Genomic DNA, 15,026 nt, shown 5'->3' on the forward strand with positions numbered 1-15,026 from the left:
CAATGGGATATGTGACGTGGTTCTGATTAAACCCTGCTGGAGCTGGAGCGTCCCGCTCTTTACTTAAACTTAAGTTTCGACACAGAGGAAATTACTGCCAAGGTAAAAGCATCATGTCAGAGACTATAGATGTGTACTGGTTTGATCCCCGCTGCTTTTAAGTGTGACAGCTGAGTCTGGGGAGCTCATGTGGCCGAGAAGGAGCCTCCTCTTCATCAAGTCTTCCTCTGTGATTGCCCATCGCTCGTATTCTCCCTCTGTGCTCACCACGGGTGACCCAAAGAAAACCCCACAACCAACCTCATGTTTATACTTGCATGATGAGTCCAACCTGCCCAATCAGGATCCTACTGCCCGGCCTTGAACTGAAACCGTATCCATGTTAGCCATCCCAGCCATCCAGGGCAGCCAGTAAAGACCAAGGCTGCATTAATTGCGCAGAGCGGCGGACCTGGTGGTGCACCGAGTCCAATGCATTTAGCGTTTCTAATTGGAATGGAATTGCTGTGTTTACATTGGCTCTAGTTGATAGAGCTGGACCCTTAGCGTCCAGCCAGCCACGCTAAAACCCTCTAAATGAAGAAAAAATAATCCTAAAAATCTCTCTGGACAGAGCTGAAAGGAAATTATTTGAAACTGAGAGAGATATTTGCACTTTACTCGGAGGCATTTTTTTTTTCCCCATGGCAAATTTTACCTCAAATCTACCCCAAATCCGTCACTAATTTCATTAGCGTTGTGGTAGCAATGCTCCAAAGAATGTGATGACTTATTCCCCTCAACATCCACCTCTGAAACGCCCAGTGCAGCAACACTAAAGCCAAAACCAACCGTTCAACCGTGTCTTCTGATCAAAACAATCACTCTGGCCAATCAGGGAGCTCGGTGTAGTTGACAAGACTGCCAGCCGGTCAGAGGCGCACTATGGCTGATGATCTAATACCCTATATAGTTGTAAATACTAATATCAGCCACAATTTGAATAAATACTCTCAATAACAAGTCAGAGCAACAGTGCCCTCTAGTGGAAATGTGGCCTCAGAATTTCACTCAGTTTGACAATAGGCTGTTTTATCAATTTATTCCTTTTGTTGTTTCAAGGTGGGGGTTGCTGTTAGTAACGGGCCGGGACCTGTACTTACATTATTACAAACATTAATTAGCTGGTGCATTTCCTTTTCGGTGAAATTAAAAAGTATCTAATAGCTGGAAGGCCAGACTGGAGCACGTTCCAGTTCCTCCCACAGGCGGGGGACCAGTTACCGATTAATGTCTCAGACCAATTAAAACCAGCCAATGGGCCTAGTGAAGGTCTTTGGACTGTGGGAAGAACCTTCTTGATCTCATCAAGTATTACACACGACAATCAGACCCTCAGTAAAACTGAGGATAAGACAAATATATTTTCAGCAGCTATATGAGGCGTAAATTCCTGCAGTTTTGGATGAAATTGCAACCCAAATGTTGCTCCACTTTCTGAATTCTGCGAGAAATGTCACCGCCATACCCAATAAAGCATCTGCTTTGTGCATATTAATGTATTTTATTTGGGATGTTACGGTTCAGAGCCGTTCTCAGCACCAGCGCCATAAGTTAGCTTTATGTTTCTAACATGAAACGAGAAATCCAAAACGCTGGAAAAAGAGCGCACGAGGACTGCGACGGGTTACCGCACACCCCAGCCGACCACAATCATTTTCTCATTCCTTTTTCTGTTTATGTTGAATCTCACGTCGCAAAAATTATGTCAGTTGGAAACATTTCCCCTGGCTAATTTTTTTAGCCACTCGGTCTGAGAAGCGGGTGTGATTAACCCCGCTAGCGCTTGTGCCACATGCCGGGGCAGATTCGGGATAGTTTGCACTGTAAAATATCCCCTTTATTGTCGTTTTTTTTACTATTCAGGGTATGTCTCCAAATCTCTGGGATGGAGGATTTATTATTTTAGGTGATTTCAATTAGATTTGGACGTGCTAAAGAGGAGTCAACAGCCTGGAAATCGGGTTTGGTCTGTATCGCTCAGATTGCAGGGTATTACCGCGGAATAAAAACGTGCCCAACGTTGATTCGATTTCTCCAGCAGATCTGTGTTTTATCTACCACATACTCCATTAAGCACTGGGTCATTTCATATGGATTCAGCCAAGCTGAGACACCCACACACGTGCACGTTCCACCTGGGCGCACGTTTAGCATCAGACAGTTTGCGATTATCTTTTCCACTGTGGCGAAGCGGTTCGGAACACCCACAGGCTCAAACCGCTGCACAGATTGTATACAGCTCTCATTCAGCAGTCTGCATGTGGACGATATGCAGGGTGATGTATATCACTCACACACACACTCACTCACACACACACACGTGCACATACACAAGCTGACGGCTGCAACTGGGAAACTCTCCACACACCAGTGGTGGCAGCATGAATGGAACAAAAGCTTGCGCGCTGGCAGCACTGCCTCAGTCACATCTCGTTAGCCTGACGGGATGCCCGAAAGGTTCTGACAGACTCCTGGCTGTGATCGGTGTGGCCGAGGGTGACGGGGACATACCTGTGGCTGCCTCGTGTACTCTGTGGGTGCACGGCGAAGGCTGAGGAGTACTTAGCAGCAGAAGACTGGCAACAACGGTAGCCTGAGTGTTCGGCGTCCATGCCAGCCGCTGGTCTTCTGGAGCAATAAGGAGCTCTGCCGCATTTAGGATAATTGGTTTCATATTCTAGCTTTAATAATTCAATTGACTGCCAACAGTCACATACAGTCTACATATAGACACACACATAAGCATTAACTTAGACTAGCAAACCAGCTAGCCCCATGCTACTCTCAGACACACTGCAAATCTTGCCACAAATAGCTAATTTGTTGCTAAAAATGATTAATTAAGTAGAAAAAAACCCATGCCACAGTTACAGTAACCAAGAAACATACATTTCAGGACATCAAAGAACAGGCCACAACTTTATTTTGAAGGAGAAGGTATGTCAAGAGTCACGTTTCAGATATCAGGATGACTTTAGGCAACACGGTTTCTGCTGTGTTTATTCCCCTTTAAGGTGGCTGGACAAAACTTCAAGGTGTTGATCATATTCAAAGACTGCAAATATCCGTAATTGTAATGATAAAATAATCCAAGATTCTATGTCCTGTAAGACTCATTTGCAGTTTTTGTCAGATTGCTACTATGCTTAATAACGCATGCTGTGCAGAGCTTGTCCAGGAGACTGCTTCAAGGATGCATTTCTACAACATTTGTTCCTCCAGTCAGCATTTTTATTCAGTGCCATTCTCTGAAAGGTTCTTGGAGGAACATGTGCTTTTAATAACGGTTCTTAACGTTTGGCCTTGCATAAATGTTTAGCAGCATTCCTTCTGTGAACTCGGGCTTGTCTTAACAGTGAAGGCCAGTAAATTCTGTTTGTGAAGGAGAAGGAAGGAGGCATGGAGGGACGTCATCTCTACGTACAATTTTGCTCTATTTGTGCCCCCTTTTATTCACCCCAGCTCTGCCTCCCATCCTCTCTTGACTGAAACAGGGTTGAGGGAGGTGCTCAACCCTGAAATCAGTGTTTAAGTTCAAACATGCTATAACACTTGTTACGAACTGTCACATAATGTTCAAATAAGTCTGAGATTTAAGTTTTGGATGCTGGAATTCTTCTGAGCAAATGTAGATTCTGATGTCTGTCTTGTTTCTATGCTCTCCAGGTCCCTGTGAGTTTGCTCCAGCTACTCCATTTTCCTCCCACGGTCTCTCACACGTGCACGTCAGGTTAATGGAGACTCTAAACTGCCACTCAGTGTGAATGTGCATGTGCATATGCAGTACTTTGTTGTTGAGATGAGTGGCAACGTCTCATCGAGGCCTGAATGCAAAGCTTTAGTTTAGCCACACCTCATAAGACCAGGTGCTAAATTCACGCTGCTAATTATTCCTTCCTACAGTTACAGGAATTTCATTTAAGGCTTTAAGAGTTAATCTGCTGTGAAGCTCAAGCTAATAGAGTTCAGGTTGTTAAAATAATCTGTTCATAAGGGGGGTGCCAAATCCTCCTGATATAAAATACAATACAACGCCCACATTTTCTCAATTAATGTTCAACCATCTATAAACATTAAAAATAATAATAATAATAATAATCAGAAAACACTTAATAAAAATAGTAAATGCAGTGTGAGTAAAAGTTCTGGGGCCAAAACCAGTCAGACCTCATAAATCCACAAATCCCTGTGTTGGACCTCACATGTGCAGGAGCGCGCACACACACACACACACACACACACACACACACACACACACACACACCTCCTCCCAAAAAGTGAAAGGAGGGGACAGTGATAAAAGAGAAGGTGGAGGCTTTGACAAATGATCTAATAAAGGAATAGGGAGATTACAGGCTCGGTGCCCACTTAGACAGGAAGTGCAGCAGTAAATATTTTTAAAAGCTGTCAATAAATCCAAAGTGTTGAGTTGAGAGAGGTATTAACAGCCCGAGTCCAGCAGACTATTATCCCAGTTGATTGCGTGTGAAAGCTAAAGGTTAGCCTATACAGGTTTTCAGTTTCCGATCTATAAAACAGAAATATACATCATTTAAAACCAGCTAACCTGTAATTAAATCACTGCAAATAGAAGATGACAGGGAGGCAGATGTGGATAGCCTGAGAAAGTTGTAATAATGTAATTGTTTCACTAAGAGTTCCAAATGTTTTATTTAATCAAAATCTACACATTCTATAGGTGGAAATTTGCACAAGTTGTCGTCACGTCCATCCTTCTCTGAATTTAAGCCAAGATAGCAATGAGATAAATAATGCTTTATTGTCAAAATAGTGTCATTCTTTCATGTATCTAGGCATTCTACCACACATGCTAGCTAGGCGTGGATGTTCGCTATGTTCGGACTTGCATAACACGGGAAAGAAACAGTGTGGTTCGCCAGGAGCTTTTGACCCGAAAATTAATGGAATGACCGACTCTTTTTTTCACTTGGCTCAGAAAGTTGCTCCCAGGCAGGCTCAGAAAGCAAATTATAGCCCGGAGGTAATGTTACTCACTAGGAGGTAGCAAAGGAGCCACCGCTGCTGCAGTTAGCTGTCCTGCTAGTGCAGCAGCGAGACTGTGGATGCTGTTTAAGAGTGTGGATGTGGACCTTTTCCATGGACGGGCCTTTACATCAGGGCGGGTTCTGAAGGTATAATTAGTGATGGAAAACACAGCAGGGGGCAACAATCGAGTCTTTGGCTCAGCATTAACAATGGCGTAATAGGTAAATGAACCGAACACATTCATCCAATAGTATTTATACTTAATATGAAACAACTTGCCTGTGTGACAGAGTCAAGGTTGTACACGTACTTTTTATCACGATGTGAGCCGATGCTTCTTCGAACGAGTCATTAGAAACCAAAATAATCACATTTAGAGACCCATTAAAGGGGGGGTGGACCATCACAGCCCTGCTAGAGCCGCTGACGTCCACGCACGTCTCTGTCAGCCGTCTCACTTTCCCACACCTCCCAGGCTCGCTTTGTTGCTCAGCAGCCTCATTAAAGCTGATTTAAGGGTTCACCTGTGTGCCCATTGGCGAAGGGTTCCCTCGGGGTGGCGCCTCCTTCAGGTTGACGGGTTGATGAGATAATGACAGGCAGCCACAGGTCTCACCTGCTGTCACCTGTTTAGGTGCAGCAACACCGATTGACTAATTACCTGAAAGAGGCAGACCCTTCATAAACCCGCAAAAGGAAAAGAAAATGTCAGGCAGACAGTAAAGGAAGAGCAAAGCAAGGGCACATTTACCTTAGGTTGCATTCCTGCAGCATGTAGAAGTTAGCTCTTTACCCATGCACGCCACTGTGCACACGTCATTACTGGAGGGGTGGAATTGGCCTCTTTGAGGACAGGTTATATTAATTCTTGATTGATCTGGACACCCATGGAAGTTTGTCAGGATTGTGTTAGAACCAGATGGGGTTCTTGTAGCTGTTTAGGTTTTGTTAACCTCTCGAGCTAATCTGACTTAGAAAGCAGATCCAGACATCGGTGGGAGCTCTTGTGTGTTTTCAGCTTAAATAAATAAAAGACCTCTGTGAAAATTAGCCAAATTTTAAAAGAGAGCCTTGTAGGATTAAGTTTGGGGATCAAGACAAAGAGAATTCTCTCTATTTTTGTGATTAATAAATCATTTTTTTGAAGAATGGGGAAATGTCCGAACACACAACCGAACATTTAATTTGGATTACGGGCAATAGTGAGTGAGGCAGGCCTGCAGTGTTCTTAATAATATACTTTATTTTCTCACGACCAAGAAATCTTACCCCTGATTAAGAACACACACTCTCTCACTCCCACACACACACACACACACACACACACTCACACACACACACACACACACACACACACACACCCTCCAACCCTGCTGCAGGCTCTCGGTGTGCCGGAGAGGTTGCAGGATATTGACACTTTCTTGTTTTCAAGAAACCATCTTGAGTTTCTGTTTGGTGAGCGAGGAAGCCGTCCATGGGTCGCTCCCGTTTCCCAGTCCCCAGCTGGTTTCCAGTCTAAAGGATAATGTTTCGGCGATCCTCAGAAGCAGCAAGCGGCTGCAGCGCAGGTTCTAATCCCATTAAAATGCAGCATTGATAACAAGTGTCACACATTTCAACCCTGGAGTGGCGGTAAGATATCAGTGCAGAGCAGCGATGAAAGACTCTTTTAAAAGAAGCATCTTAAAAATAAAATAATCAACAACCCAAACTCTAAAGTCTATTTGGGACAGCCTTGTATAGCTAATGTAAAGTTAGACTGTGAATTAAATCACTGAAAACTAAAATAAACAATAGTCCAGTCCTTAAACATTTTTGTCAAAAATACTACACTTATACGACACTTGATTTAAGTACATAGCGGAATGAGCTCTGGCCTGCCGTAGCACAGAAAGGCCTCCTTTGTTTTTCAAGGCTGAATTCATCTGGAACGCCCTCTCAAAGCCTTTTCTTCTTCTCTCCATCCTGACAAGTCTGCGGTGCATTTTGGCCTGCCTGGTGAAAAGGAAAAAACTGTTATCCTCAAATGTCTCGGTGCATTAAAGACGCCTCCTTACGATAAAGAATTACTGTAGGCCCTCTGACTGAGCAGTTGGTGAGCGTTGAATCGGCGTGCCTTACCTGGTTGCAGCGTAGGATAATAAATGCCAGCCTCCTGCATTCTTCAGCGCTTCACACGCCTTCAGTTTGAAATTTGCCCAGTTTAAGGTTCAAAACAATCTGTAATTTAGTCGGCTGCCCTCAATCCAGAAGCAGCAACTACCAAACAGCCATCAGGTCCAATCATCATCACGGCCACAGAGCCCTCGGAGAACAAGCCGCCTCGCTGCGAGACTCCAGTTTCACCTCTGAAGCTCTTAATAAATCCCATCGGCCCCACCAGCATGTCCTCGCATTCCTCTGCCCAGACGGCCCCCAGAATTACCCCAAGTGGATCTCTTCTCACAACAGTCAGCAGAAGAGCATTTTAGGCCATTATCTGCTTTTGATGGGCAATTGACTTTGGGAACATGGGTCTGGGGCGAGAGAGCAACGATGGCTGGAGCCGGGGCGGTAGCAGCGGCGGCAGCAGCAGCAGCAGCGGCAGCAGCAGCAGCAGCGGCACCAGAAGCGGCAGCAGAAGCGGCAGCAGCAGCACCAGAAGCAGCAACGGCAGCGGCAGCAGCAGCGGCAGCGGCAGCGGCAGCAGCAGCGGCACCAGAAGCGGCAGCAGCAGCAGCACCAGAAGCGGCAGTGGCAGCGGCAGCAGCAGCGGCAGCGGCACCAGAAGCGGCAGCAGCAGCAGCACCAGAAGCGGCAGTGGCAGCGGCAGCAGCAGCGGCAGCGGCACCAGAAGCGGCAGCAGCAGCACCAGAAGCAGCAGCAGCGGCAGCAGCAGCGGCAGCAGCAGTGGCAGCAGCGGCAGCAGCAGCGGCAGCAGAGCAGAGCAGGGCACCAGCACTGTAGAGGAGCGCTGCAGTTTATGCTGAGTTTGCCTTGGCAAACATCTCTGCACTTGATGGTTTATTCATTTCATAGCGGTGCAGGATGCTGCGCCATGAGGATCCTCTCACACTCCATATATCTGCCCAGAACCATTTTTGCCGCACGGCCACTTGAACTGGTTTGCTCTCATTTGGAGTTTGGAGCAACAGCCATTTTCAAAGTTGAGCGAAAACCGCAAATATTCTCCGTTGCTCTCCATGACGACAGATGTTCTGTTCTTCTACGGTGTGATTCCTCTCAGCCCGCAGTTTCTGGTCTTCATTAGCATCAACATCCCACCGTTGGGGCTTTTTTTTGGTTTTGTTTTTCGGGGGAGAATTTGAGTCTTTTAAAAGACTGGGAAAACATTTTTCAAACACAGGTCTTTACATCAAAGAGCACCGAAGACTCTGTGCCATTGGGGCTGCCCCCGCCATCTTGGCCACAATGCACCTGAGGAAAAACTCCACTGCGGAGTAACTGTGTCAGTGTCTGGCTCCTGCTAATTAATAAGCCGTGCGCTATCAAAACAAAACAACAGAACGACAAATCTGCTCCCCCCATCAGCCCAGTCAAAACAAACGTCAAAGACTGGCCTTTCCACACCGCCCTGCTTAACCAAAGCCAGATGTCTCCTGGAAAAAAAAACTCCCCTTTTTTCCTCACTACGCACCAACTCCCCCCCCCCCCCACATTCCCTTTCCTGTCTGAGATTGTGTAGCAGTCATGATTTGGCTGCCTTCTCCCAACTCTCTCTCTCTCTGTCTTCAGATTTCTCTCCCTTTCTGTCTCTGTAGAGACGCCGTCTTGTCAGGCGGGTGTGGGCCCTCAAGTCGCCCTGTGTACACTCGCAGCCCCTCAAGGTAAAAAATGAGACCCACATGTTGGCTGCAGCCAAAAAAGTGCCGCTCGTAGAATCGTGACGGGCCTGCCAGATTGATCCGATGGCAGTTCTGAAAGCCACGCCGCGGCCTGTCTGTCTGAGTAAGAGCTTTAAACGACTCTCTGTTTACTTTAGCACGAGCCGTGTCCCTTTGGTTACAGCCCTTTGAAGCCAACACTCCCATAGCTGTTGACACACCGTTCTCAGCCTCGGAGCCGGTGCCAAGCGGTGCTGAATGCTAATTTACTTTTCCACCTCATCGCTGAGAGAAAACACCCCCATCCCGAAGATGCTGTGCAGGCAGCCCTTTTTTCCTCTGTTAACTGCTCTTTGGGGGTAAATCTCCAGGGCCCCTCTTCCAAGTGCCACCGCATTCAACCGGCTATCTCTCTCAACCTCTTTAATCTGAGAAGCAAATAGCCCTGATGTTGTTCTAAGGGCTCAGGCACAACTCTGGGCTGCTCAGTGGGTCCTTGGAGACTAGCAACAGCAGCACAGGTTGGTGTGTTTGAAGCGTGCCTTTTGATTGGCAGCAGTTCTCCGGCTCTTTACCCCCTTTATGCTTCTGCCCCACATTATGTTGTAAAGCGTTGTGGAATTGCCTCTGATTTCTTCTGTGGATCTGGTTGGATCAAGTTAGGGTTTATTTACAGGGCAATATTAAAATCAGGCACAACGGGGGAAACCCAAATGTGCAACAGAGCAACCGGCTATATGAAGGCAAATTCACCCTCAGAATTTGGATTTGGAGGGTTCTAAGCAGAGGTCCTCAGTCCTCAGTAGGTTGAAGCTAATTTAAAGGTCCAGTCTGTAAAATATGACCAATCTATGGCCAGAAATCTAACACACATGAAGATGTTTTTAATGGTGTGTGACAATTTTAGCGCAACTGCTTTAAGAGTTTAGATTTATTTATTTGTTTCCATTCCAGAAAGACTTTGATGGCAAAGAGGGAACCCTTATGATCTTGGCTTGATTTATCCTCCAGTTATTTATGCTAACCATTAAACTGAATGTTGAGGACATTAAACCACCAGTACTGGGTTTGAAAAAGGAAGCAGTGCTGATGGGGGCTGCTAGAGATAAAAGCAGTTTGACTTGAGTCTGTATGTTGTCACATTTTGAAGAAACCTCCCATTTTTTAAAGAGAGATTATTGATGAGTGCTGGAATTCTGCTATTGACGATTACATTACTGCAATATTGTCAATAATCCCTGCTGGTATGAGGCTGAGTGGGATTCAGGCGATGCTGGGAGGGGCCGCAGATTCTTGGAGGGGACACTTGTGGGAAGGAAAAGGGTCTCATTGCGAGAGATCAGCTTGTGTAAACATTCAGGTTAATGAAGCTCACCGGGCCTAATCCCCCAGCCCCCTTTCTCACTCTCTGTTGCTCCAGCCTCAAAACCCTTCACCCATCTGCGGGACCTCAACCCCCCCGCCCTCCCCTTTTCCTTCATAATCCCTTGCTGGAGCGGGCACTGTCAATCAAAAAGGCCCCAGGGGTATGAAGGCAGGATGAGACGTGTACGTGCACGTAACACGAGTGTCGCTCTTTGTAGGTGCTTGTGTCTGCATACATGCAGCATTCACCTGGGTTAAAATGGGGCACGGATGCGTTCGCAGACCACGCACGAGAGGGTCCAGGGTGCTTCAAGGTGGGAGTCGGCAGGGGGATTTCCAGCGAAGGGGGACGACTGCTTCAAACCATATGAGCAGAGAAGGTGGAAGCTCTGGGTCTAGACCTGGACTTGGAGGTAATCAGCAACACATGAACCATATACTGGTGGGGGGGTGAAGGAGCAAAGAGGGGGAGGATGGAAAGGTTTCCTGTCTGAGCTCTGCAAATGTTGACATCACACATTCTGGTCAGGCTATCATAAAAAACATACAATGTTGGACATTTTGGTTTTACACGAAGATCCTATTGAATTGCACATCTATTCTAGCTGAGCAAAACAAGATTAAGGGTGGAAAACATCTTCCCGCCAAAATCTTTCCCTGTTTATTGCTTATCTTCCTTCATCACCTGCTGACTGGCACTGAGACACTGTGGCACTGGGATTTTTCTTTGGGAGAGCTCACATCTATTTGAATATTGTTCAAAAACAACAATACCGAGCTAAAGCTGAGGTTTTCCCTCACCAATAACTTGCCATACGTACAGAACGTGCCTGTGAACATGAAGGAGAACCTGAAAGCTGCACCAGACGGGAGTTGTGAAGGCACAACGCCTGTCAGATGGAAGTTGTACTTCAGCCCTGGAAGTACAACACCAAAGCCATCGGAACTCACAGCAAACGTGATCAGAGTGGATTTAAATTTCACCTGATGGCAAAATTCATCAATTATAGTTCCGTTTAACTTTTTGCAGACCGCCACATTCGGGAACACGCAGCAGTGATCTGACGCAGTTCAATAACAGAGGCGATGTTGCGTTGAAAATATAGCCTGAAAAAGCGAGTCTTTCCCCTCACAATAGCCTTTGCCACGAGGACCCGTCAACGGCGTTAACACAGCGACACCTTCTCCCCCACACTCCCTTCTGAGTGGTTACAAACCAGCTGGAAAGTGGACACTGCATCATTTAACAGACACCTGAGAACATGCCTGTGTTGCCGTGTGGGTTGCTACAGCCTGTGTTTGGGTAAATTCTGTTTTTACTCCACTTTCAGCCAACTCCCTGTACTGTCTCCACAACAATGCAGCACAGCCTGAAGACAGAGGACCTGGATGGACTGGTGGCCTATTTAGGGTGTTTTCCTGCTTTTTACAGGGATAGAACATTCTCATTCAGAAATATTGGTCGTTCGCTGAAAATGAGCATTGGATGGATGTGTCGAGCCTAAAAATCACCAAAAAACAAAGCAGAATCCTTTGCTAGAATCTAATTTAATTATAGTGTTTTAAACTGGGATCTGGGTTTATATAGTTCAATAAATGGAACATTTTATTGAGGTGGATTTCTAAACGCATGTCTCAAGTAGGCGGCGGCGTGGAACGCAGGCGGAGAGCTTTCAACAGAGCATTGCTGCTGTTTTTCGGTGCTGTCTCATGATTGCAGCGGCGATATTCTCTCTGATTTACTCCCGTTCCAGAGGTTCCATAAATCAGTGAAGAGGTGCATCCGAGCTTGACCACATGCGGCTCGTGCTACGCTGAACGGCATGAAAAACACACAAACAGGCCTAAATGTCAAATCAAACACAGCTGAATGTCAACATATTTCATCTGCACTGAAACAAGTGATACTGTAATTGCAAGTGTGTGGGGGGAATAGGATGATTCCCTGTAAGGCTATAAAATCCATTAAGGCCGAGGTGTCCAAGACGTTCTGTCAAATGGCTCATCCCTAAAACCAGATGGCTGCCTGGGGGAGGGAGCGACTGAGGATGGAGAACGTCACAGAAAGGAAGCAGGGGATGAAGAACCGGGTGGTTTTGGGATTCCCCTGCTGTTCCGCGTCGAGCCGAGGACGCCTCGTGCGCAAAAACCGCGGACATGCAAATAAACCCACGCGTAAACGCTGAAGCACTGAGTCGAGCCTACGGGTCCAACTGCTGGCTCGGGAGCAACGTGAACATGGCGAGGGCCACGCCCGCGTACGCCACCACGGAGGGAGGCCGCTGCTTCCTGCCACAGAACTTTACGTGTAGCACCAGAGGCTTTTCCAACACTTCCCCTTTCTATTCTTCGGTGGTTTCGGAGCTGATGCGGAGGAGACAGGGGCCACTTGCTTGACTAAATTATCTCATCAGGGTCCTTTTATTAGAAACTCGGCGGGCTTATTGTTTTTATTATTAACGGCCAGTGTTTTCTTCCTCTGGATACCAGGCTTCAGCGCACACAGCTGTTTCTCTTCAGCTCCACTGTTTTCTTTACTTAAGAGGTGCTTTTGCAAAATGCCGATCAGATATTACACACACACACACACACACACACACACACACACACACACACACACACACGCCAATGTTTCTGTTTTCTCCCTTTTCCTCTTCCCGTGATAGGATTAGGTCAAATGCAGCAGAACATCCGTGTCTTCAGGCTGGAGTGACAGACTAGTCAAATTATGCTGAATACAATGAGCCGGATCATCAATCAAAAAAAGAGATGATAAATCCTGGTTCGCCTGGTTTGTTTGTTCGACTGAGGCTAATAAAGTATATTTGCAAAAGTGTTGTTTTTAGCGATAAATCAGTGGCCACAAGTGAAACCAGTGAATTAGAGGTCCTGAAACAAAGCCAGTGGGGCTACGTCACACCCCCGAATCTTTTAGGGGAGGAGAGGTCATGAAATGAACAATGAGCCATCAGGCTGCTTGCTAATAGACGCACGATCAATAGCGCGGCTCACATTTCAATGCTACATCACAAAGTGTAGCAGCAGCTGTTTGGAGCTGGCGACGCTCACAAAGAGCATCGAGACAATCTTCCTTGAACTTTCACATATGGACACTTTGTTGTTCCATCTGACGGCTCCACGCATCCGTGGTTAATTTTTGGGTGACAGTGCGGACACGGAATGCTGCATCATCATTTATGTGCTGCCCCCAAAAAATTACTTGAATGTCCGGTTTGTTTGCTGTGCCCTTTTGACAAACCTGGAATAAACAAATACACTCTGAAATAACGAATCCTATAAATTTAAGTGAAGGTCTTCCATCTGTGGAATCAATATCATTCAGACAGAGCGAGGAGCAAGGGTACATCTGGTAATCAGATGGTAGAATTCCAATTCAAACACCCCTGGTCAGGCAACGATAAAAGCTCAAACGTTCTGTTTTTTTCGCCGACCAACATCGGCTTCAATCCCTCTCCAGAAACAGTTTGATGGGTAAAGCGACTTTGATACATAATAGAAAGCTTTCCATTCTCCACCTCTTCGCTGCCGTCGTAATTCAGTTTCTGTCATTCCCCCTCACCGCATCATTTGCCTTCTCCATCAGTGGGGTTTATTTTCTTTTCGAGGATAGAGTTACCACAGTTATTCCATTTGTTCCTCTGCTACCTAACGGGAAGAACAAATGCCTCTTATGCTTTAGTTCCTCCAAGGAATGCTTCAGTTCATTCTTACGGAGAATCCAACCAGATTTTATCCGATCTTAAACGGGACGGAGTTCTTTCGGATTTTTTTTTTTCCACGAGAGCTGAAATTCCGAACACCTTCAGAGGAATACGATAAAGACATCCAGGGACGTCTCTTGCAAACTGAAACCGGACCGCGGAGCTGCTCCAGAAGCAGAAAACACGATTTGAACGGACAAGCCGTCGGGTTTTATAGATCCCAAAAGTCAAATTAACTCAACCGCCGGCCAGAAACGGGCTCGTACACTCAAATGCTTCGTCATCTTGTCGTCCCTGAGTTAAAACGGTTTCAACCTGCAGCTGAAGAAATTAGCTCGTTTTGTCGTGGCGGCAAAAGCAACAATGGCCAGCATATTTCACCGTTCAGTAGAACCCCTCCTCCTACAGCACACCTCACATATTTGTCATGGAGGTATCGTTATGGCTCGCAACACACGCTCCCCTCTGTGAACAAAGTTCGTGCTACCTCATTCCGCAAATCGTTACCCATTTTCATGTGTTTCTGACAGAATGTGTTGGACTTCAGGCCCGCAGCAACAACCCCATTTCAACTTTTTAAAGTTGACCAATCACACAGTAGTTCTCGGATAAGAATAAGAAGTAGTCGAGGAAAAACTTCAAGGATCCCAATATGATGTCAGATCCGCTCCCCCAGACATGATCAAAGTTGGTGAAAAGGCAAAGGCTTCAGCTGGTCTATAGAGAACATGAAGCGTCCCCAGCGTCCTCCACCAACAGGTCTAACGGCCGATGCGCGTATTGAATTGATGCTAGATTTGTTAAAACCATTGGGGGGGTCTTAATGGACAGAGGCATCCATCAGCTGACGTCCCAGGACGCTTGCTTTACCCTCCAGCCGATGAAGCCAATTACCTTGATATAAAGATGGGCGCGTTTTAAGTGTGGCTTTACTTGTCAGATAATGAAAACGGGAGCCGCTGTGCTCCCGATCATTAAAAGTTAATTATCGATGGAATCTTCGGGTTATTAATAATGGATACCTTCCATCTGTGTGTAAGTTTGAATATGTCCGTTCTTCATCTGT

This window comes from Takifugu rubripes, chromosome 19 (genome assembly GCF_901000725.2).
Source record: "Takifugu rubripes chromosome 19, fTakRub1.2, whole genome shotgun sequence".
NCBI lineage: Eukaryota > Metazoa > Chordata > Actinopteri > Tetraodontiformes > Tetraodontidae > Takifugu > Takifugu rubripes.